The 27,585-nt window shown below is 30.1% G+C and overlaps 1 protein-coding gene across 8 annotated transcripts in view; it reads right to left on the bottom strand.

Moving 5' to 3' along the window:
- The window catches only part of LOC129965543 (tensin-1-like), a 474,618-nt gene that overhangs the window by 309,383 nt on the left and 137,650 nt on the right, over window positions 1-27,585 (bottom strand). The window contains exon 1 of one of the 8 annotated variants that reach the window (XM_056079527.1): window positions 15,711-15,730. The exons of the other annotated variants lie outside the window; for them this stretch is intronic. The gene's annotated coding sequence lies outside the window, so the exon portion shown is untranslated. Of the gene's footprint in view, window positions 1-15,710; window positions 15,731-27,585 lie in introns of those variants that run through there. 8 annotated transcript variants of the gene reach the window in all.

Genomic DNA, 27,585 nt, shown 5'->3' with positions numbered 1-27,585 from the left:
GCAACCTCAGAAAAGCAAACAATCTCATAATTAAACTATGTTAATATAATCTCTTTTGCAGAATGAAATCTCAAAATATATTTTGGAAAGGTGAAATCTGATACAATGAAAAAATGATTTCCCAGTCTATAGAAGAAAATATAAATTTAGATTCACACAATAGTTTTAGAAATGCAACTTATCCCAAACATCCTATGCAATCAGTTATTAAAATATACATATCTACGCCTCAGATATTTATTATAGACTAAATAATTTTGGTTTGTTTTTTATGTCTACACTAGGGCAGAAAGAAAGCAACTGATAAAACATTAGACGAGACGTGCAGTAGTCAGCAAAATGTTCAAACCATTATTTTAATGATAATGTTTCTCGATATTTCTTTTTACTCTATCGCGATGACGGGTACGTGGCGAATCGTCTACACAGCAACTTTCTATACTTTTGTCTGTTAAGAATGGAATTTCACAGTGGCTATTATTTAAACTTTTGAAGGTCTAGCTCTTTAATAAATTAATAATTAACAGAAAGCAACAAGCAAAAATACAATACAAAGAAACTTGTTATAATAAAGACATTAAAGCACAAAAAACTACGAATTCACAATATTTACACTGCTGAAAGCAAATGAGAGAATATATTAAAATATTTATCAACTATATTCAGGGAAAAATATTGACAACAGCTGAAATAGTTTTTATTCATTGAATAATATGTTATATTAAACAAAAAAAAATTCCCTTTTCTATTAATTGTAATATTTTAAGTAATTGATAGAATATAAGAAAATATTTATTAATTACAAATAGGAAAAACATACGGATTATGATTATGATTAAAGAATCTTTTCTTAATATTCAAGAAACATTCATAAACATTTATGAAATAAACAAAGACAATAGTTCTGGTGGCGAACTAGGTCATTTTCTTTCCTTAAATAGTTTAAAACCTTTCATCGCCCAATTTCAAATGAAATGAATATTTATATAATGGTACAGAATGTAGGAAAAAAAATTAAAATTTAATTCTGAAGTCAATTTTTATTAAAAATATTAATTGTTCAATTAAAACTTCTTTAAGGTTGACTAATTTAATAATAAATCCATTATTAAATTATTTCACCATAGTAAGTTTTAGATGCGACTGATAAAACACAGGCAGTTTTATAAAACAGGAAGTTAATTTTTGCTGACTTACAGACGTGAACTTCTAAGTCAGTTTGGTTATGGAATCTGCTGCACATTTTAAAACGCAGGTGTGGTTTCTTACCACAGAGTAAGGCAACGTGCAGTAAAATATTAAACGGCATGCACAGTTCCGATCGTTACATGACTGAATGAACTAAGTCAGAGTGATCCATAAAATCTCTATCAATAATAAAGGAGAACGTGTGTGTGTTTTCTGCACAGCTAACAGGACAGACTATTTGATGCAGATACCAAATTTGGCACAGATATAATTTGAAAAGTGGGAGTGTGCAACTTGGAGCGATTTTTTTTTTTTTTTGGAAATTTTGATTAGAGTTTTAATTAATTAATTATGGAGAGAGATTTTAGCTTTTTCGCATTATAAATACGAAATTATAACTGCACAAAACATACTTTCTTATACCGATTAATTTATTGATTGATATCAATTTTTATTGATATCAATTTAATTGTCTGTAAATGTTTCTAAAATTTTGACATTTTCAATTTTTTTTTTTTTTTTTTTTTTTGTATAATTTTCAAAAGCAGACTTCATAGCTAAAATGAACTTTAAAGCGTTTTCATGGTTCCGTCAAATCGTGTGACTTTTTCTCCCAGTGTTTCCATAAGTATATTATATGTGTAATTTATTCTAGAAATGATACTAAAACGCCGTGAAAGCAGAACGACAGCTTACCTTGAAAAATTTTAATAACACTATGATTGGTATGATCCTTATACTCAATGAACAAAACACATATAAGGCTATTTAAACAGAATGGCTTTCATATTTATGCCTTAAAAATATTTTGTAGGGGAATCACAAGTATTAAGTTACACACAAATGAATATACACAAACAATATTCCCATCAAATCAGCTGGCTCCCAAAGGTGACTAGTATTCAAAAAAATCCTTAAGAAATTAATAACAGATAACATAAGATCGGGTAATTTTCTTTCTATGAGCTCCCATTGGACTTAATTCCACTGAAGAGGTATACAATAGATAGTTATTATACAATGGATTTGAAAGTAGTAGCATCTTTCCTGGGATTGCTTTATTGCTAACAAGAAGTTACAAGCATAAATCTATTTAAAAGTTAAATCATGCCAGTAAATAAAACACATTTCAGCCTCCAAGGGCCAGTGTGAGGTATATTATCTTTTCCTAGTTGTTTACTGGAACTAAATTAACTACTAATACACCAAAAAGCAAAATGTTTTCTTTAGATATTACAAGCCAAAGCAATTTAAAGGGTAAGACATAGGTTAAAGAAACACAAGCTAGTTTGTTTTAGGTTTAAAATTTGAATTGAACTGCGAAATCACACACAACTTTTCCACTAAATAACATGAGTAAACAGGAAAGAGGACACTCACACGCACATCAATTTGACACCCACTCCGTGTTTACTCGTAAAACAGATAAATGCAATGTTTACTTTCGTTTCAGACTGAAGGAGAGACAGCGTAGCTCACACTTAAATAAAGAATGATTCAGAAAAAGTGCAAACACAATTTTCACAATAAGTTTGAAAAGAGCTGAGATTACAAAAAAACCTACTGTGACTTTGGCGAATAAAGTCAAGGTGAACAAAATGATATGACGCAGAAGGTACCTAAAATATATAAGTACTAATTCATGTTAAAAAAATGTAGTAAGACGTGTGTTATACAAACTCGTATGTTTTGCTTTATATACTAAAGCGAAGATGCCACTATTCGTGATTATATTCACTAAGAAAATCAATTTACTGGTACAATTAGTTTATTTTACTTTATTATTCTTCTTCCATTATTCTTCTTAGATGAACCCATTTTTCTTTAAATTGGAGAATATTATTCTCCTAATGTATCGTCTTACGCTGTAGCTGGCATAAGCTAATAAGGATTACCCCGAAGTTACACTTTAGATGCACAGAATATTACAGAATATAAGTATTACATATTTGTTTCTCTGCTATGTGAGTCTTCTTCCGAAAAGAGATATGTATAGAAATCCTAATGAACTCTAAATGGTTACTGAATGATTCCGACTTTGATTGACAAAAATGTCATTTCTAGAACTTGCAAGAATTATAATCTTATTTCTCTTAGGTTTCGTTATCTGGGGATTCTTTTGGAAAATCCCATGCAATATTACGCCACCTCAGGTATCTAAATAAATAGAGGCACTCGTACGAGGGTTAATTCTTTCTTTAGAGTAGTATTCGCAGAATGAGCTCTCTAGTCGTGGTCGCTGAACGATTTGCTATCTGCTTGTGTGTTGTTAAATCCTACAAGTACTGTTTTTGTGTACGCCTGGGTTTATTTTTGCACCCTCATATTTATGGTGGAATATAAGGCTGTTTTATATTATCCAGCTCCTGGATTACATTCATTGATACCCGTCAGATGATTTCCATTACAATAAATTTAATTACCACAATACTGATAATAAGCCAGACGTTTGATATGCATTGTAAAATATGTTATATAGGTTAATAATAAACAGAATCCTTTAAGTTTTTAACTATGAAAATAACGAGATTTAAATTAACAATATTCTTCCCAATCTTAACAAGGCCAGATCGTAACTGAAACTAGTCATGTTATTATGTTAAGAAATAAGCTAGTTAAGGTAACTTAATCTGATGTGAATGTAATGCTCAAGCGTAGATTTCTTTCTTTCGTACTTAATGGCTTATTTAATACTTTTAAAACTTTTCTTTCACCAATATTGTTTGATGGTTTAACTTAACAATATCAAAATGAAAAACAGTTTACTTTAATCTCAAGGATAGACAGTTGGAATTTCCAAAATAAATATTAAAAAGGCATCGATTCATATACATTTTGAGAATTAATAGATACCTAATTGAAAAATTACATATTTGAAAATAAAGACAACATAAATCATAATTTGCAACAGTTAAATAAGAGGAGATTAATAAAGCATATTTAAAGCATTAGCTTACAACATTCTAAACGCTTCTGATGGTTCTAACACATATATGATAATGTTAATTATCATTAATGTTGCCAATCGAGTTACCAACACTTTTTCATAAAGATAATCATAAAATGAGGCTAAATGCATCAAAATATCCCTGACCTAAGACCTAACACTGAGATTTCCTAGCTTAGTTCTGGCAGATTGGTATCTCGATGATGCACTTTACAGATGGTTTCAGAAACTATGTTTTTTCTCGAGTTTCAGTTAATTTCTTTTTCATGGACATTCGCAACAGACGTTTCGGTCTGAAAATAAGCTGACTTCTGTCTAAAGGTTATTCATTATTCAATTTTATTTCTCGGTGACTAAAACAGATGTTTACACTCATCGAGTCAAAATTTCTCTTGGCGACCATAAGTATTTCATTGTCTCACTTTAGCAAAGCATAAAATGAAAGCAAATGAGTTGAATACTGTCCAACAAACTTTGGTGTTTTTTCGCTATTCGTTTTCTTCAATACTCTCCAGCTGTTCATTCACTCAGTCACAAATATAACAATTTTAAGGGCGAGCTTAAAAACGTTTCAGTGCATCATAGAACGACGCATCTCTACAGAAGATCAACGACAAGACATAAAACTGATTATATTTTTTGAGGCAGTCACCTGATGGAATGAATTTATGACACCACGTGATGCAATCTTGTTTTCATATCTTTAAATCGGCAGCGTCACACCACAATAACGCAAAGACAGAAATTCACGGCGAGCCATGAAGATACGTGAAGATTCTACTATACATTGACATTTTTTAAAGCTAATTTTTACAAATGAAATGCTATTTAGCGACAAGAAATAGCATTAGTATACCTATAAGTATTGTTTAATGTATTGTACAGACCTATACAATACAGTAAACTCACCGTTATCCCTTATTGGCAATCCGAAAAAGTAATTTAAAAATATCCAATCCCAAATGAAAAATGTAATGCTTTGACACAAAAAACAAATTTTCGATTTTGTAAGATATATGAGAATTTTTGTAAAGATATATGAGAATATGCGGATATAGATTCATATAAAACAGTATTATATATATGAGTCGTTAATTTTGAAAATGGGGCAAGTCCATTTTTTGTTATTGCGAGATATTTAAAGGTTTGCATTTCAATAAATTTAAAAATATTTGTAAGTATTAATATATATATTATTTTGTTGTACCAGATAATGTAAGTTTATAATCCAACAGTGTTTACAGTGCTGACTAAAAAAAGAAGAGTTTTATTATAACTAAATGGATTTGCCTCACATTCAAAATGAATGAATTTATTGTAAACGTTCATTTAATTGGGAAATATTTCAGTTGCATTAGCCTTTTTTTTAATAATAAAAACAAAATAATGTGCAAAAATGTATAATTATTTATTCATTTGATAAAGAGTGAAACAAAACAAAGAATATTCTTTAGAAAATATAACATAACAAAAAACAATTCAGTTTTATGAAGAATTTCAATGAAATTATACATTTTCAGTTTATACGTAGGTATAATTAAATTGAATTTTATTCAGGATTTAACATTTTAAAATGTTCATGATGAACAAGAGGTATATATGATAATAAATCCATCATGTCCTTGCATTTTTCAAATGTAATAGATCCCCTTTTTTTCATGCATAAATGATAATTTTATATTTCTGAAATTACTTGGTCTTCTTCGTTGTGGTGGCAAATCGATAATTTTAAATTCAGCATCTCGTTCTATATAAGTTTTGTAGAACATTTTGTATGGTGCATCCCTTGTAAATCTGATCCAGCATGTAGTTAAACAATTCACGGTTACTCCATCGGTTTTTTTTATTTCTTTTTAAAACAACTTTCTCTAGAGGTTGGTTTGAAAATAAATATCCGCGTTTCATTTCATGTACTAAACATTTATTTTTCAACAATTTCGGATTACTTTATAATAATCCTGGGGAATATACAAGGAACTGGTTTTCCGGATTGCCAGTTTTACCACTCCAAAATCACGATCGTTCGGTAAAATTGAATGTCCTGACAACAAAAATTTGTGATCAATGATATTTATTTCATTGGCACTGGACTGAACAATCGGTGTTGGAAGAAAACATATTATTATCGAAACACAAAATTAAGATATACTTTTTTATTATTTATGAAATATTGTACAACCACCGATTTTCATTATCAAAGCTAGATAGATAGAAACACCCTAGATTTCAGGCATGATATAAAACGGCCACATTTGCTTCGCCATATAGCAACCGGAGTTAAATTTTGCCGTAATATATTTGGTCAAAAATAATTTCTATCTAAGATGGACTTGCACCACTTTCAAAATAAAAAGATTGTCAATACTGTTAAGAGCTAAAACTTCCATCTCCAAAATATTAGAATCTGATTTTTTTTTAACTTTAAATTGTTTATGCATAAAAAGATCATAACAAGTTTTATCTATAGCTACCATTATCTCCATTTTTTTCAAAAATGGACTCGCTCCACTTTCAAAATAAACGGCTCACATGTGTGTGTGTGTGTGTGTGTGTGTGTGTGTGTGTGTGTGTGTGTGTGTGTGTGTGTGTGTGTGTGTGTGTGTGTGTGTGTGTGTTGTAAACATATTTCAGCTGCTGCGTGGCCAAATAGAAGATACTCTTGAAATTTTAAAACCTCGATTTATTTCACCAAGGGAAGTATAATTTACGTACAAAAAATAAGCGGTCAGGAAAATTATTCACATTTATTACTTTATTGTATACAGGAAGTATGTAATCGTTAAAAATTTCAAACCCGAGATTCAGACGAATTTCCACATATCAGACCTCCCTAAGTCCGAAAAACAATATTTTGGAATGATGTCAGTATGTGAACAAGATCATTCAAAAACGTTTGAGCTAGAAGGATGAAATTTGGTGAGTCATCTTTACACCATATTTGTAAATGTCTATCAAATTTTGAACGAAATCCATTCAGAGGATGTCTGTCTTCCGTAAGTTGACACGATAATTGCAAACGCAGAGAGGCAAGTGGAAAAAATTTGGTATACAGAGTTATCATTTAAAATGTAGATATATATATAAATTTTGATTGACCATCTGTCGGTCTGCACTTTCACAAGCATATAAACGAGATAACTCATAAACGCAATGACTTAAATATATGGCATCTGACATGTGATCTTGTGACTTCGACTGTAATTCTGTATCAAATATTGGTTTCAATCGGTAGAAAAAAGAGGCATCCAAAACACATATTCTTTTTTCTGGTACTTGCATTTAACCGTCAAAGATCGCACTCTAATATGCTTTCTCGTAACCATTGTTAGTCATTGGCATGCGGCTAATAATACGCAAGTAGATTCATCAGAGAGTCTGGGGGAGACCAATCCGGCCGATTTCTTCATTTTTATAGTTTCACAGACAGATATAATTCGAAATGTGAAAGTTTCGGAATCAGTGAACTTACAAACGTGAAGATTCATGAAATTTTTGGTAAGTGATTTTTAACGATTGAAACATTTTCTGCACTTCAAGAATAAGAAAGTTAAAAAAATTTCAGTTTTTTTTTTTTCGCCGAGAAAGCGAAAATTTTTAACCATTATTATATTTACACTACACAATGACTTTTCATAAATGTCCAGCCTAAGTACAACACTGAAACAGGAAAAGTATTTTCTCCTTAACTTTATCTTAATTTTAGAAAATACGACGTATTTTGCGTTTGACTTCGTAGTATTGTGAAAAAAATTATTGAATTTTGAACCTCTTCTCGTCACAGACTAGTTCCAGAAATTCATTGCAGATCTGCAACACTAGCGTCAAGACCGCGAACCAAATTTCACCTTAGACTGTTGAGTTTTTGAGTTTTCGCGTATATTGTAAAAGGCAAAATGAACAGACAGCTCGCAGAATTTAGTTTGAAACTGGATGGTAATCTATAATTTTGATATAAATACTAGAAACTAAATTTCATACATCTAGTTTGCTTTGGTTTCGAATGACATGTTCGATTACCGACAGATATAGACAGGAAAACATTTCCTACTAGTGTATTGTAATATTTAAAATATCTAGATTCATCATAAACCCGGAATTGCATTTTTGAACGATTACAATACTTTCTAAGCATATATGAGAAAGCAAAGATGAAATACAATAAAATATTTTTAAAATATCAATAAATCTGCAAAGAAATTGCAGGGCATTTTATACGAAATTACGATCCCAGACATAGTATCCGGTCGGGACAAACAGTCAAAATCCTAGAGTAATGCAAAACGTCTGGTCATTTTTCAAAATACACAACTTTTTTTAAAAATTAACGAGCTACCTGAGTTCCTAGAGACTAGGCCCAAAGACCCTTTAATCCGACCTTTCTGGCGATCCCACCTAACCATCAGTCAATCCAGGTATTAACGAACCAGTATGACCACCATCTGCCTACTCGGCACAGAAAAAGCAAGCAAATTTGTCAATCTCCGTCTTGTAGCGAGAACTATTAACCCCAGATCACCGAATGCGTAACGTCTATATTTACAGAACTGCGTAGGAAGTAAACTTGTTTCAACCTTATCATCAGCTAAAGTTTAATAAACTAAAACAAAAATAGTGGCAAATGCTGTCTATCTGTCTATGCGCGTTATTACAAAACCCAAACAAATCGCCACTCCAAACAACGCTGCGGATGATAAGGTGGCATGTTTTAAGTGCGGTCATCTTTCAAATGGGCTGTGGCGATTTCGCCTTTTAAAGTGATGCCTTCTAAATCCATCAAGTGGAAAAACAAGCTGTCTTTATTTTTGGCACGAGGTGTTTCTTTTTATATATATGTAAAAAATTTTCGATCGTTGACTTTACCATTATGAAATGCAACTGGCTAAAAAACTGTAGTCTTTTACGAGTTCTTTGAATTTTCAATGAATCATATTTGACAGATGAATAATCATCTCGTCAAGATCTTCAGAAAAATGAAGCTGCTTTACACAATCAAGCAAAGATTGACAGCAAGCCATTTGTTTTTAATTAATTCAAATTAATTAAAAAAATTTCTTCTTGGTTTTTATTAAATATTTCAAACAAAATAAAGAAATTGGCTATCAAATTAAAACATCATAAAGGCTTCAACGAATTTCAACTTATTCTACAAGTAAGTGTGCTGGCAGACGTCTTAGGGATTGATTTTGTCTAAGATTTGACAGAAATCTAATACCACTAACCAACATTCTAGAGATATCTTCCGTTCTTGAGAAATCGTTTTCACGGACACAATTCTAAAAATTTGGGGTTTTTTTTCTTCCTCAATTCAAAGAGGTCTAATATCTACATGTTCATCAACATCTCAAAATCTTTTTTTTTTATTATTATTATTATTATTCTTGTAGTACGTTCTCCAGAGAATATTTACTTCAAGAACGGAAAAGTAAAAATAACCAATTCGTCCTAATAAATTATTTTTGCAGATGTCACCGAGTTTCTACAGCAAACGATATTATATACGATATTATATAAACGATATTATATACGATATTATATAAACGATATTATATATTATTATATTTAAACGATATTATATATTAATATATTTAAACGATATTATATAAAGATATAATATCGTTTCTACAGCAAACGATATTATATCTTTCAGATAATCTAAAAAATTATCTGAAAGAAAAAGCAATTATTCAGTGCATCCCAATTTAGTGTTAATAAAAGTTTCATTGCACGTATTATTTAATATATCAATTACGCGTCTGCTATTAGTATGCTTTTTGAAGCATATTCTACATGTACCATTCGAAACATCGATGATTCCGTAACAGGACTTATCGCAGGGAAATCCCTTGTCAGTGTCAGACATTTTATTGTGACTTCTAAAATATTTCTCAATGTCAGTTAACGATGCGTAATATTGTAACTATTCTCATTCTGATTTACCATATGGGTATTTTGAATGAATGAGTCGCTACAAAAATGAAAACAAGCATTGTTGTGAACACATTTACAGCATTGTTTACGGCTCGATTCATGCGTTCACCCCTCACACAGATATACGATCCGTAACTGGAATGGAGATAACTCGACCACACACCATTATTAATAAGTTGCACTCGTTCAAGTAAGTTCTTTCAAGTACTCTTTGAAATAAGTTTAATTCCTTCAAACCAAACTTGTTTTTTTTATATTTTTCGTTTGCTACTTTTGATTAACAAAGATAAATTTAGAAAAAAAAAAAGACAAAATAATGTGACAATTTCATGCCCCTAGTCTCAGATTACAATTTAAAAATACGTTTTTTCAAATTTAAAACTAAATCTTTTTATAAAACCCGTATTTTTAATGTAACTGAAATAAATCTTATTTAAAATAGGCAGAAGCCATGAATGCACCAGTCTAGTCTTGATTTCAAATTCTTCCCCACGTCTTTGAATAGCATACATCCTCTTGGTCCTCTTTTCTATTTATAAGTGATTTCTTTTTTCAAAATAATACTTTGATTTGAGTTTGAAAAAGGAATAAATAAAAGTAATAAATTTATGGATTCCAATTACATATTACCGTGACTTTCAAAATTATTAAAATCTGTAAGGTTGTGCTATTTATAATGGCAAAGTGGCATCACGAATTATGAGGAATAGTCCAAATTTTCTACTTCCGGCTTACTTCATCCTTTCCCTCAATACCTAGAGAGAGCCAGGTTAAGGTTCAGAGAATCTGGTAATTTTTAATTTTGCTGCTAAACACAAAAGATAAACAAGAATTTTTTAGCAAATGACATATCCACCTATTTATCTCCTATAATCAGTTACTAAGAATTATAAATAAATTCTCACATGACGTATTCAAAATTTTTATCTAGTATAAACAGACTTAACCACAAAAGAGTCCACCCTAATAAATAAATATGTCCATCGAAGCCTGAAAAACGAGCAAACCGTCCCCACTAAATCTAAAAATCGATTACCACACAATGGTAAGGAAATCAGTCACTACGTCGAAAACAACACCTGTTGATTTAAAACAGGAACCGAAAGCCAGTTTTGCAATTCATGTAAATCATCCCAGTGTCAAATGCATCTTCGAAGCGTAAATCACCGGCAGAAAAAATTAAAGAAATAAAAAAACAGCCTTCTCTGACATAACTCTTGTCCATTTGACCAAGCAACGGAATGACCTTGCACGCCATACATAATACATAATACGCGTCACAATAAAAATTGACATCACTTTCGATGTGCATCTGATGCATAATACATGATGTAGTCGCAACACCGCGGCCTACCTATTTACAGCTGTTGAATTTGGAATGGAAAAAGGCGAGAGGGGAGGAGATGCAAATTGGTTTGAATTAAAAAGAGAAAAAAAAAGGAAAAAAAGTGGTGCAAAAGGTATAAGTCGTGGGTTGAAACTGCGTCGGCCGATTTACGCCAACGCTACCAATATTATCGCCCAACGACACGGCAAAGGTGCAAACAGTGGTTATCTAGGAGCAAGGGCATGTTTTAAGGAAACGGGAGTGAAGTCTTCATGTCTTTTTAAGGGTAAAAGCAACAGGTGTTACGGAAGAGACAAGTTATCAATGCAGTAAGATGACAGTTTTGAAAACTGAAGCTTCCGTAAAAGCAAATAATCGAATCAAGTGTTCAGGAAGACTGGTATACTCGTTTGTAATCAGCACAGCACCTGAGTGTGATAAACAATAGTTCCCTCTATCTCTTTAATACCGAAAATGTTACGTAAAAAACGAGCTATTACTCTCAATAATCCTACCTCGGCCCACCGTGTTTTTCATGCTGTTGCCACAATAATGCAGGAGAGATGAATCTACTAATAATGTTATTCGCAATATCTGATACACGAAAGATAAATAAATTTTCTTACGACAACGATTTCGGTGATAACCAAAATAATAATTTTAGTTTACAAGTTTCTAACCTTTAAAAACATCAGAAATCTAGGACCAGGTATAAACGAAGAATTTATGGATGAAACAGGAAAGCACTCTTTAACCGCTTTTAAATTATTTGAATAAGCTTTTCATACATATTCGTTCTCGGCTTTCTTTATCTGAACTTCCATAGCACATGTCATGATACAAAAAACACTTAAAAATATGATTAGAGATGCAACAGATTAATTTTACAAGTAACACAGATTGTGTCTTAGTTTGCAAGCAAAGATATAAAAACAAGTAATATAAAAAAAATTTAATTCAATTCCTACTTTCGCAAGTATTGAACTCGCATTCTTCACCTTCACGTGAAAAATACTGAAATCCTTGTATTTTACCGATTGAGCTATTGCCTGTTTATTTCAATTTTCTTTACAAACTGCTAAAACTCTATTTAAAGTATTAAAAAATTAATTAAATTTAATAATTAATGAATTAATATTTGAAAAAACTGTATTAACATCAAGTGTCATCCACTACAAGTTTTAAAAAATGTATGTGCACTTGAGTGGATGAATAAAAAGTTTTTTATTAACGATTGAAAATTTGTACAAGATATATAAATATATATATAAATAAATATAAATTGAAAAATAGAAATACGTTAATATTTTCTAGGAAGTAAAAAATAATTTTTTACTCAAAAATTTAGATGTTAAAAACAAATCATAACAGATTGAGAGGCTATTAAATATACTGTAAGTCAATTGGAATCTTCATTATTTACACATTATATATTAAATATATTATATTTGTTTAATTTTGAAAATATATTTTGAAATTTTAAAGAATGCTTGAGAATCTTTTCCTATGGTAAGTATAGGAGACTCCCTCCCTCCAGCTAGCTTGTCTAGAGTTCTCAAACACGCATGTTTATTGCATGAGGTATTTACAGAAGTGAGTAATGTAGAAGAAAGAGTATGTAATATGTACAAATGAAAGTGAATACAAACAGTTAGCCACTCCTTTGACACTGTAATTCGTAGCAGTATTCAATATGACTTAATTTCTTTTTCGTATTGTTTTTAACGTTCCACGATTTCACAATTTTTCTTAATCTCCTTAATCTTGATGAAGAAAATAATTTCTGTTTCTTAGCACACGTATAAAAAGCATATTTTTAAAAACCCTTTTATTTCACTTTCTACTTTAATTGCTAAAAGTATATTATAATTAATAACAATCAATTTTAGAAATTTCGTAGCCAACGTTTGCTACGCCTCTTATACAGAATCGAACTTTCAATTGAATTAATTGATTAAATAATTATTCAATTTTGAAAATATAAAAATGTTGCACCTTCAATGGGAGTGTACAATATTTCAGAACTCTAGCATATCAGGAAGTGAGTGAAAAATGTTACAAAACTTCACTTATACAAATATGAAATAAATCAAATTAAATAAAAGCTTTTCAGATTCTATTAGCAACCTATAGCTAAAAGTCAAGTCCTAACTATACGTGAAAATTTTACCTGATACTAACCAAAGAGGATTCACAAACGCGAAGCACAGAAAGCACTTTTGCGCATTACGTCATCGTGGGAATTATGTCGTCTCTCGCTGTTCTTTCACATCGTTAACAGATAAAGGAATAAATTTATTCTAGTCGCTTGAATATTTAAAAATGTCCTATTAAGGGGACAGTGGATTGTGAGATAATTAAAAAGACGAAAACATGAAATTTTATTTTTATCGTTTCATCACCAAAATACATGTTTATATTGAACTAAAATAGTATTATAAAATGTGTTGTTCCATAAAATAAATATTTAAAAGGCTTAGTGGGAAAAAAGCATCGCAGTGACTTTTCTTAAAATGATATTGAAATTAGATTTAAATATCTTTGAAATGTATGTACCATGTATTTTAATTTTTGAAGAAATTAAATGGAATTGATTAAACATTAAAAGAAAATGGGGTATGTATTTTATATTTCGAGTTTTTTTAGTTAAAAATCAATATTAGTTCAGAAGAGCTTAAAATTCCTATGAAAATTCAGCACGTGTACATAAAAATATTTCTAAAATATCAGCATTTATTTTGAATTGCAAAATTATACATAGTTTTGTACAAAATAAATCTATTTTGGGTAATAAGGAAAAAATAATAGAAAAAAAATTAAAAATTAAGTCGCCTGGAATATTTTGAAATTTTTAGAAATTATATATATCTTGATTTTTTTAACTAATATAATTCATTTAAAAATTTTTTTAAGAAATTTGATGTATTTATATTTTAATACAGATGGATATAAAATTTCATAACCCTAAGTGAATAATTCACAAATGTGCTTATTAGAGTTCACTGTCTCCTTAATGGTTGGCGAATGCATCCACGACTTCTAAAATCACAACACAGCCTTTTATTACTTTAATTTCCGAACTAGGCACTTTAATTTTTAATCAAAATTATTCCCGGTTCTTCCCATATCGTTTACAATTCCTGATGTTTTCAGTATGCTCTTTATTTTTTATTTTGACTCACTGCTTAGAAATACATAAGCTCAATTTATAGATAAGTACAGAATTAAAAGATATTACTGTAATTGCATTGAAGTATTTTAGAATTCTTATTTAAAAAAAATAAAAATTCCCAAAAATTTCGGGCACAAAATAAGTTATAAGCACTGCCATAAATAACAGCCATCCGAGAAGTTTCGAAATTAGAATCTCATTTACCGCCTTGTCTCATCTTGTAATCAACGGTCTGTTCGAAAAGAGGCACTTACAAAACCCGCATCTTCAGACAGTTATTTTGCATAAAAAAAGCTTCGGGTGCGCAGATAACATCGATGGCACTCAACGAGATGGAGGGTTGGTTCATCAGCACACTAACACTGCAGATAAACAGACGATAATTTATTGAGGACCCAATTATGATTTTATCTCAATGCTACATTCTTCCATCTTAACTTTTTTTTTCTAATCGTCTCTTTGCAAAATGCTCGTTGAAAAAATAAAAATATAATTGAGATTCACAAAAAGTTCAACCCCAGAAAAATTAGACAGCTTTTAAAAAGTTTCAAATACATCGTTCAGTCAATGAATGATGATATTTTCACACTTAGAACACAGGAAGCAAATTAGAGAAGAGCATTATCATAGGTAGGTAGCAAAAAAAGCCTTCTATTAATATTCAAGGTTATTGATCTATTAGAACTCTAATAACTTATACAAAAAGAGCATTCTACATCAGTTTTTTTTTTCATTTCTTTTTGCTCTCCATATTATTTACCAGTTCTTCTACACTGAAAGTTTGATAATTAACAAAACAAAAAAAAAAGAGCAATTTCTAATTAAAAAAAAAAAAAAATTCTTAAAATATATTTTTATTACTATACTAAAAATAGATATTATTTTTTTAACAATAAAAATTTTTAAAACAAACCATAGTATTTTAATTTTTTTACAAAACAATTTTGAAATTTGAAAATACTCCCTCTCCCCCGATTCCTAACATACAAATGGCGTCATAATCGTAACTTATTAACTGAACAAATTCACTCGGCGGCAAATATAAAATACTGATAAAACTTGGCTAACATTAGAAATTCAAAAGACACAATTTAAGCAAGTAAAAAAAGAAGTGTAAAAAACGGTTTTTATATGAAATAAAAACTTACCGTGGTTCAGAAACCTTTAACAGCGAAATTCTGGATCAAAATCGCAAATCTGCAATAAGTCGCAAAAAAATTTTACGAGCAGTTTCTAAATCGCTCTGAAAGCAATCACACCGAAGTCCGATTGAAACCACATTCGATGTGCTTCTAATGCACGATTCATCTGCAACCAACGCGTGCACGTGCTTTTTGCACAAGAGAAGGTAGAAAAACAAACTCGAAGTTCAAGACACTGAGTGCGGAACGTGGTCGTCACCTACTCACTGAAGACAGGCATTCCTCGCACAGACAACCTACCTACACTTCAAGCACAAGTACCTCGTGCCCACATTCAACAAATGGAATTTCACTGCCAACTAACATACTCTCTACCGGTAAAAAATAGCATCTGTTTAATAATAAAGAACAAAAATGTGCATAATTTACGAAAGGTCACACCAAATTTTGTCAAATGATGGAACAACAAAGAAAAAAAAGAGCAAAAATTGAAATAGAATAAATGGATGATATTTTTCACAGTCAGATAACAAACATTACTGCATTGCGAAACATTACTGCATAACTACACAGTGCTGTGAATTTGTGGAACGAATCCACAGGGATGGATAGACAGTTTTTGAGTCATCATGTATCAACAAAAATAGACAAACTGATATACAGTCAACTAGTTGACTGAAATGATACACGATCAAAACCAAATCTTCATACACATTTGATGATAAAATAATCTAGTCTGATTTGAGTTTCAGTCTAAGAAACTGAAGGTTTTTTTTTATTTCATTTTTCTCTCAGCCTACAGGCCCTAGACAACTACTTAATCCGACTAGTAGAATTGTTTGTTTGTTTGTAGTTCATTGATGCAAGATCTATGGCTATACTGCGCCTGCCTAGTAGAAAATCAGCAAGCTAGGAATCATAACCATGTCTATCTGCCATAGATGATCAGATAGGCATAATTCCCCGGAAGTATTTTCCCTGGAGTTGGACAGATTTAAAACATGGAGATTCATCTACCTTTCAATTAAATGTTCGACAATAACAATAACTTCTCTTTATGTATTTCGTATACGAGAAAGCAGTGTATTAAATATAATTACAAATAAATTAGATCAAAATTTCTTTTCATGTTCGAAAACTTATTGTTGCGTAGATTTAAGGGCGATATTAAGGCATAAAAACAATTCTGAGCAAACAAGTGTCTGTAACACCCTTTCATGTTAATGAATGCGTCAGGGTGCAGCTGCGAAAGGAGATATTAGCAGAAAAAGAGCTCGCTTATTACAGCTCATAAAGACGCGTGCATGTAGGTGCTGTTGCAGCCGATCCTTTCCAAGAAGGGGAAATTAGACTTTCCTTCCCTTCTCCCCCCAAGATTAATTTATGCCATCCGTTCTCGGAGATCAAATTTGTTACGGTTATAATAATCGGTTTGTGAATAAATTTAGAAAAATTCAGATGCATATGTAAGAGAGAAGTATCTAGTAAACTATCCATTTTGATTTATTTCATTTCATGAAAACTGTTATGTTATAGATGGATGGCATTAATAACGTTCAAAAAAATTTTGAACAAAATCCGTATAGGGGAAATTTGTTCGTATGGATGTAACACAATAATTTAAAAATGCAAAGATAAATATGTATTGAATTCGATACATAAATTCATCATTAAATATTATTAAATTTTTGGTAGTTCAATAAATATCAAACCAAATAATAACTTATAATTTATTATAAGTCAACTGTGTAAAGAAAAATCACGTGAAAGTCCAAGTGGTAACCCAAATCCGCAACAAGCTAGAAAAATGAAATTTGACATATAATATTGACATAAAAATTACATATCCGTATAATAAATTTCATACTCAGTCATACAGCTAACAGTACATTCGAATAGCTTCTTTCCAGGACGATGTAAAACATAAAATTGCGTCATATTGTGCATGTACAGAGGTCTAAAAATAATTTTATTGTCAAATAATATAGATTTAACATTTTGGTAAAAATTGTGGGTTTAATTTCCAACAATACGTAACACTTCCAGACTACTATAGCGATGTAAAAGCATATATCGATAAACATCTTCCAAACAGATGGCTTGGATGAAGAGATACCATAGAATGTCCTGTCACGTTCCCAGACTTGACACCACTCGATTTTTCTGGTGGGGATACCTTAAAGTTTACGTTAGAAAATCGACGAGTTTTAAAACCGCAATTGGGCAAAAATGCGCCACAACTCCAAATGAAATGTCGGTTGAAGTTTACGAATCAATTCCATCATTATCCACAGTATATTATAAGAATTTTAATAATTTTGTACACTTTCGGCAAGAAAAAAAAAGGTACGCATTTTTTATAGATTCTTTTCCAATTTAAATAAATTAAATATAAATAAAAACCGAAGCTATAATCATTCAAACTGTATACATATTTTTGAGACACTTTGTATATGAAAAAAGTCAAAGGGTATCCTCAGTATTTTTTGATTAAAAATTACATGTGGCATTTTTGAACACAAGTATATGATAAAATTGAGGGTAGTGTTATGATAAAGTTGATTCTAGAGATAATTTATCGTACAGTCTACATGTAGAAATATTCTAAAATGTTTGATAATTATTATTTATAAAGTTTTATTCAAATGCAAAGCATAAATATTTCGAAATGCATCGTGAAAAAGGCAGAAGATTCAAATCAAAAACTAAACTACCGTTACGAAATATCAAAGGCTAGACCGCCCACTCTTAGCGGTTTTGCGGCATGTCTACGGGAATCAGTGTGCGACCTTCAAAGGTGAGATATTTCCTTGAGAGAGGGCTTTCACAGGGAAAGAGCGATATTGCAATACGCCTTGAACGTGTTTCGTAATTTTTTTGGTCAGTGGTAAATCTTCATTAACAGGTGGGTAGCAAGTTAAACCGGTAAAAGAAACAACACCCCCTCACTCCGAATGGTTAATTAATTATATACAGAAGAGGATATGCAAATGACTAAAGAGACTTATACAAAAATGTTGAACAAAAGAAATTTAGAATGAAATCTTTAATAAGAACGAATTAATTAACTATTTTTTTGAAATAATATGCATTTATAAATGTTAATGGCGAGCAGAAAAGTACTTCAGAATAAAAAAACAATCATTTCTCAATTTAGAAAAATACGCAGTCTTGAGCAAAACAATAAAAATCTCGCATTTAATTATATATAACAATGTAAAAAAATATTCTGGAGTTAAAAAAAATTGTAAAAGCAAGGAACAATCTAATTTAACTGGAATTTTAATCACAACAAAACATGTGAATTTTTAATGAATACAAAATATTGAAGAAATTTCTTTCTTTTGAAAGTCAAAGCAACTTAATTTTCTTTTTAGTATTGTTTACAACGCGGCACGAAGTTATGATTTTTACTTTGATCTCTAGACTTTTGATGGAAAAAAAATATATTCTATATTTTGAGCACACTAATAAAAATGTGTTTAATAAAATGTAAAGTTATTATTTCCTATTTTTTTGCCTTTAAACATGTTTCACAGTACATTATTATGATTATTATAGAATGTTACACTTGATTTTTTCCCTCAAATTTATGACCAGATGTCGCATCTTGTATAGAACTAAAACTCGGTAAAATTATGTGTTTAATTTCTGAAAATAGTAAAATATAACAATATCGTCGTGAATCTACAATACAGAATGTTAGTATTCTAGTACATCAGAGAATTTTTTTAAAAATCTATTTTAAAACTTTATCGTTACGAAAATGTAGCAAGAGTATAAAAACAATTAAACTTTCTATTTTGAGAAAAAGAAGCAATGTTATTTTTAAAAAAAATGTGTGAGTATGTGAATGTAATTTGATAGCAAATAAATATCATCGACTAAATTTGAATATATGTGATATTAGAACAAAAGTGGCAAATTTTGAATTGGATGAAATATAAATCAAAACTGTTCATATAATATTCAATTTCCCAAGTATATTTTATTGGTAAAATTCTTTTTTCTGATTTAAGTTCAAAATTATTCAGAAAATTCATTCTTAAAATTACTAAAATTTTATTATAGTAATTTTTATAATTTTATTACTAAGTATAGAAATTAAAACCAGGTGACAACATATGTCTAAAAATTTATATAAAAACATCGGATGAGTATTATTACAAGTTCCTTTTTTTCAACTGCGCAATAAAATTTCTTAAATGAACTAAAATAGAATTAAGTACTTACAAAATCAAAAGCTGCAATGAAGAAGTTACTTTAAAAACTAATTGGACTTTCATTTATGCTTCGTATTTCTTATTTCATATTCAAAATTAAATCTCTAACACCTCATAATAAAAAACACAGTTTTCTGACTTCTTTCATTCTTCACCATTAACTATACATCCACTTTTGTAAAAGAAATTAAACTAAAATTCTGAAAGAAAAAATATTTGATGAAAAGATCTGCCACGATTCAAAGATAAGTTACGAAATTAAATCATTAATCGTCTGGCGTTACTTTTGAAAATAAAAAGATTAAATGAAAAAAAAATGTCATGTTTCAAAGATAAATTATGAGATGAAAACTTATAATTTATCGTTTGGTGCTATTATTAATGCAGTTAGTTTTCATTTGATGTTGATTAATCGATTATCAAAATTAACAATTTTTATGATTAAAATTAAAATTATATGTAATTTTAATGTGCATATCGCAAATGAGATCAAGAATTGCAACTGATCATATAGAAAAGAACAGAACAAAAAAAGTGAAGAAATTGATGGTTTTACTTAAAAATTAACTTTTGTAATTCGGAACTAATAAATTAGTAAAAACAGTAGAAAACGTTCTTTCGTATTTTAAAATACTAATGTAACGAACTTTGAAAAAAATCTTACAGATAATTTTTATAATATTGTTGATTCATGTAAAAATTCTATATTCTTAATTTTTCTAAACTAAAAATATGTATTCAGTAACTTTTAGTGATTTTATATTTCTTTAAAAATAAAGATTTATTTTAAATATTCTTAAGAACTTTTACATAGTGTTCAACAATAAAGAATTGCAATAATAATAAGAATGAAAGAAGTAAAATATTTTAATCCCTGAAAATTAAGATGAGCAAAGTAAAGACTATTAATAATAAATTTTAATTTCATTCCTACCAAAGAAAAATTAATATCAAAATTTTAAAATAATGTGACTATTGTGAATTACGCCCATGCATACTATTCTTTTTAATACATAAAACAAGCGAATCATCTTTAAAGGAATTTAATTCGCACTTTAAATAAGAGGAATTCTAAAAATTTTAAAAAAGAAAGTAAAGAGTTCCTTTCTCAAAAAATGGAACTCTTTAAAACAGAAAGTGGTTACGAGAGTCAAATAACATACGATTACTATTAAGTAATATATGCATTTGGACATGTCATTTAATTGCACTTTTTATTATTCTGTGCTTGGACATCCCGTCCTTTTTTCTTTTGCAGAACATGTAATGTGGTTCGATATTAATACTGTAAATTTGATATATATCATCGAAATTCCTTATTAACAAAAATATGCTTTAAAAATTTCTTTAATGTCTTACTGCTAATTTATATTTATTTATTTTTGCAATCTGCTTTTCTTTCCTTCCAAGTTTTACCTGTTTTATTTAAATTATAATACAAAACATAAACGCAAATGCAGCAAAAATACATATTAAATTCTTTCCGATCTTTAAGTCGTTCTCTTATAACAAGCCAACAATTTTATTTTAGCTGTAATAAATGCCACTGTTCACACCGCAACTGTCAAACCCATATTAATAAAAATATCACTCATTAATTCTAACAATTTTCCGAAGAATTAAAAAAAAAAATCATATCTATTATGCCTTCGAGTATCACTTTTTATCAAAGTATGGAAGTAATAAATAAATTAAATTCTTCTTTTTTAAATATATGTAAGAAATATTCAACTAATTACCTTAGTTAAAGTATTTGAAAATCTTTAGCAATAAAACTGATATTACGTCAATATGCAAAATTCGATATTCGGTTACTGAGTCACATCTGTTGCATCGGCATTTAAGCTAGTATGACTTTATATATGCCCTGGAGTCCATATCCATGCGATTTTTTTTGGGTGAGATTTGTTCTAATTAGAATTATTTTTGGCTATTCTATTAATAACTCTCAGAAATTCGATAGATAAAATTTTCAAAGCTTGAAGGAAAATCGTTGGTAAATATACTTTTAATTCAAATGAGAAAATCTACTACGTCAAATAATTTTTTAAGCTTCTCGAAAAAACATAAATTAATGTATTTTTAAAATGTCGAAAATTCACTTTTCCTCTTAATACATTTTTTAAGTGATATAAAATTAAATTTAATATTGAAATACGTTTTTTCAGAGATACAAAAACTGTTATTGCGAGTGGCAACTCAGAGACGAATAAAACAGTTTGAAATATCTTTTATATTTTTATTCAACGGAAAGAGTGACAGAGGATAAAGTAATATTTTCTATGCATGGAAACAGTTTTCAATTAATAAAAAAATTGCTACTTAATTAATTGTCATGAAATTTATTAAAATTTTTCTTATGCTGCATAATCTGAAGAAAATCTCTCGAGTAATTCGAATTTTTATAGCGGACATACGCACGCTTCCAACAATTTATTATGAATTTTTACTTTCATTTATATAGATAATAGTCTGTTCTAATAACATTACACGGATATAAAGAGACATTGTCTTTTAAATGAAACATAAAATTTTAGACAAAAGGAAAAAATTCTAGAAGATGATATTGGAATTTTTTTTTAAAAAAATGGCATTAAACATTACAGCTTTCGCAACCCTTAGCACGGAAAAACGGCTTAAAGTGATTCAGAAAAAGATTTCATTATCAGTTCCCAGAAGTAATACAGTATAATTTTTATGTTGAAATGCAAGATACTGATTGGTCCGCGAAGAATGCCTTATATGGCGTTAGCTTGCGGTGGACGCAAATTGAGTGGAATAAGACAATGATTGTAAGGCAAGAAACCAATTTGCGTCTGGATGACACTTTCTCCTGACGGAAGCAGGTGTCTTTTGGCAGCTCTCCGCGGCAATCAATCAATCACACCTCGAGGTCAATTTTCAATGCAGTCAATCGGGGATAAATGGATTAAGTCTGGAAGATTACTTGGTTCTTCTAATTGAGGGGTGATGCAATCGCACAAAGAAAATTGCTGTTCCGTATCCTTGTGGGAGAGATAATTTGATCTTTTGAAATGACAACTAAACAGTCATGGTAGTAAGCAAACAAACAAATAAAAAAACTAATCTGATGGGAAAGTTACGTTTTTCTTTTTATGAAAACAAAGGAAATGACATTAATGCATAGATAGTAATCATAAAGATTTTTTGGATGGAGGCGGTGGTAATCGTCTGCGTTGACCAAAAAAAAAAAAAAATTCAGAATTATCTTCAGCAGACGACAAAAAGTTGTATTTTAAGATATTTATTATCACTTTCATTTCTAACTGATCTAATTTGACATTTTAATTTATAGTAATCATATGCAAGCAAATTGGAAATGATTTAGAACTAATTTATTTACTATTTAGTACGTAGTTGAGTTATAATTATAGTGTTCCTAAGGCAATGCAAATTTTGGGGCCAATAATTCCCTCCTAATTTTCAATCAAATATTTTTTTTAATCAATTTTAACTTAATCTTTATTTAAACTATTTTTAAGAAACAAAGTTTGACAAACTGAAATAGTAAAACATTTCATTTCAAATAATTTAAAAAAAAAAAAAAAAGCTGAAAGCTTGGAATATCGCGTATAAAAATGCACATCTAAAAATTAGAAGTAATTTTAAACAAAATAGTAAAAACAAAAATTACAATTCTAAATATTTAATATCGAAATCGAAATTTTTTTAAATTACAAAGCTTTTCAGATTTTTTTAGAATTATAAAATAACATAATATAAAACTTGCAAATGTTAATGAAATAGTAACGCTACTAGAATAATATTAAATCAATCTAAATAATACTTGATTTTAATTTCAATAAGCTCGATTGCACCGATGACCTGTATAATAAAACAAAAATATGAAATTATGTAATTAATATCGAATATATGAAATATGTAGAAATATCGAAAGTTCTTGGGCCTCTAAATTTTTTGGCGCCATAAGCACTACTCGCCTCCCTCTAGTTGTAACTATATTTTTGTTGATTCCAGGCTATCATCCATTTTACTCAAATCTTTCCATTAAAAAAAAAAAAAAAAAACGGAATTTATCAGTAAAGGATGCGTATACGGTCGTGTCAATCTACTTATTACACACCCGTCCGCCCTTGAGTTGGGCCCCTTCCAATTGCTGCTCTCCCACGGGGCGCGAATCGACAAATTACACAAAATCTCTGTCACGGATCTGGACAGCAGAGGGTGCGGAGACAGCGAAGGGTGCACGTGTTTAGAGACCACCTCCCCCGAGAAGAAGACATGATTTACAGTTTTCCTGTATGGAAGATGCCGACGAGATATACCGACGGCTTTTGTTCGAAAGGGAGTGTTGAGACTCGGTGATTTTTTATTTTTTATTTTTTGACGTAAGTAGCTTCTAGCAATGTCGTAAACACCTCGAGGTAAAAATGGCAGATTGAAATCTCAGATACCTCGAATGGAACTAAAGACTGTTCCATTGAATGGCGAAAATTTTACTTGGGTTTACATCGCCTAACTTTTATTTTATTTTTTAGAACTGAAATGTTAATTCTGTCTTTAAAAATCTTCAATCGAAAATAATATCTTTAAGTAAAAAAATAGATCTTTTAAAATGATAAAAATTGGTAAAGATTTAAAATATTTTATTAATAGTGAAGGCATCTATCATTTCTACACCTAATCTTACAGTTTCTCAAGGCCTAATTAGTGTAACCTTAACTATCCAATGTTCTTCTGCCACATCACATGAAATTTACAGGTCTCAACAATGCTGGGTGCATTTCTCTTCTTCTTGGAAAATGCCCACCTCAAAATATGAAAACTTTAAAATTGTTGCCACAGTTAATTTTTTAATATTGGCATCGACATGGATCATTACTCAGATTTAAATTGTGAACCTTAAAATCATCTAAAAGATACAAACTTTTGTCACATTGTGAAGAAAAGAAATAAAGCTGTGATTTAAAAAACAATTATAATTAGGAAGGGTTTACACTCTGCCAGTTATAAGCCGGTCAGTAGGCAACGCATGCGTAGAAAAATGCTGTTTGGTCGATGGCAAGTAATTGTCCCTACGGGACAACAACATGCTACTGTTTTGTATTTTTCTCATACTGTGCATGTGTTTGTAGAATTTGGCGGGGTTTTTCGACGTGAAAAATTTGATCACTTATCATATTAATTCCAATATTACTTTTTTGCTCTTTGTTCTTTCTGATGCGAAGGCTTTTTTTTTATTCGTCATTTTTTTTTTCTATAGCTTTCCAAATTTAGGTATGCTGATCTTTTTTTGTTATCAAATTACCATGTTTCTTTGTGTAAATATCCATCATTTTAATACGATGCGCAATGGAAAAGAAAAATTCAGGGACACCAAAACGGCAATTTATAGCCAAGTTTGGAATGCCTGAATCTATCTTATGAAATTGTGGCAAACATAAATCAATCCCTATCTGCGCATGCGTTGCCTACTGGCCGTTTTATAACTGGCCGAGTATAAACCCGGCATTATTAACAATGATCATCCCACATATTATATGTATGACATTGCCATAAAAATTAGCAAAACTCACGAGATGGGGGGGAAAAAATCTATATTTTGATCTTGAGTAGATGGAGCCAAGTAGCCTCGTGATGTAGACTATTTAAGATGTCGAGAATGAATAAACCACAAATTTTCCAAAACAGATCACAGCTAGGTATTATGTTGAAATAGGCACATTTTCTCTCAAATAGACATAATTAAATTATCATTATTATTAATTATCGCATACTAAACAGCAATGCATGCCAAATGGTTTTCACCCTCCAGTGCTTATAAAATACGATTCCTAATACAGTTTTAGGTAAAAGTTCACTCTGCTTCTCAACGTTCTGAATCACAACAGTAACTGTCTCATCACTCTCTCCTCTTCCACGATTCCAACAATCAAAGATTCCAACAACCTTCGATACAAATGAAAATATATTCCAAAAATATCCTTCAGAATCAAACTGAATTATAAATATGAATCTTAATTCTTGATCAGTGGCATCACAAACTTATTGATTCCACCCAGGCGGACTAGGACAATCTCTACTAACAATAAAGATGAATGTGAATGTGAGTTGGCGCTCCACAGAGCAGACTGTTTGACTTAGGATTATCAAACTTGACACGCACATAATTTCGAAGATGAGAATCGACACCTACAAATGAATTTTTTTATATTAGAATTAATTCAAAATGAAGAGAAATTTTGTGATAACTCCCGAAAACAATACGAAATAGAAATAATTTTTATATCATCTTATAATTCAATCAAAAATCTTTCAATTGATAACAATTGTTTTGCCTTATAATTTTTTTTTCCTATTTTTAACCAATTTTTAAAAATATATTATGCATATTTTTCAACAGCATATTGTATTGTTGAAGGGAAATTCAAATTGTTTTGTTACTTCTAATATTTTATCCTAAGATTTTTTCCCCTATTGTTGATGATGAAAATTCTGGAATTGAGTAGGTTCGAGTATAAAGTATGCTTTTAGTAAAATTTTTGAAATTGGATGCACTTGCAATTAAGATTTAAAGTCAAGCAATGGCGAAAAATTTTTCAATGCGCCTATTTTTAAATACTGTTGTTCATTCCTATAACATAATTGGATGCATAGGGATATAGTAAGAAAATTAGGGAAATTCATAAAATAGTGGAGGTAAGGCTTATAAAATACTAGGAATTATATTTCTATCAAAATTTCATAGAAAAAAAATTGATTTTTACCTAAAAAGCCATAAAATAAAATTACACAAAATATTTATTTGAAATTTTTAGAAATCATTCATTCCGACTAACCAACTATTCGCCAGAGGCGGCTAGTTACAATAAAATTTAAATGCGTGCAACATAAGTAGATGTATCTTTACATTTCTCTAAGTATAAGCTGATACTTTCTAAAAAATCCATATTCAATAACTATTACTACATTTAAATAAAGTGAAAACAAATGTTAAGTAAATGAACTGAAATGATCACTATCTGTCAGCATGTTAATCACTGCTGACAGGCGTCGGACAATAATCTTTGAAGAAAAGCGAGCGAAACCCGTGGAAAGAAGGGATTGCTAAACAACTCCAATTTGACCCACTTTCTACCCACGACAGGGATCTTCGGCGAATCCATAAATGAAGAATGAGAAAATAGGCTTACAAAAATCTTCCGTCAGGACAGAAGAAAAGGGGGAAAAAAACACGTGAAACGGTACACCCTCAAAAATAGAAGAAACCGATTCTAATTTTAAACACCAACAGGAGGTTCTCAGGAGGGTGACTTCATGCCCTCGCTTACGCAGGAACAGGAAGTGGTTTTAAAACAACAGAAAAACGGCAAAACAAACGCGATGAAATCATAGTTCTAACCTGGTGTGTACGTAAGACATTATTTCTTAAACAGAAAAATTTGTATGTGTAGGTGAAGGTTTTTAAGCCTTTTTCAGAACAATCTAAGAGTAAATAAATGTAATAGAATAAATTATTTTCTAGTTTTTTCTATATCAAGCATACCAAACTGGAATGTTCTTTGAAGTCTCACTTGGATCGAAAGAAGAGTCATAAAACTATTCTTATTTATCAATGTGCATATTCAAAAATTTTTTTCCCCCTCCAGTTCCTCGTATACTTATGCCGGGTTTAT

The sequence above is a fragment of the Argiope bruennichi genome, chromosome 4 (assembly GCF_947563725.1).
Source record: "Argiope bruennichi chromosome 4, qqArgBrue1.1, whole genome shotgun sequence".
In the NCBI taxonomy this organism is placed as follows: Eukaryota; Metazoa; Arthropoda; class Arachnida; order Araneae; family Araneidae; genus Argiope; species Argiope bruennichi.
This window is presented reverse-complemented; position numbering and strand designations above follow the sequence as displayed.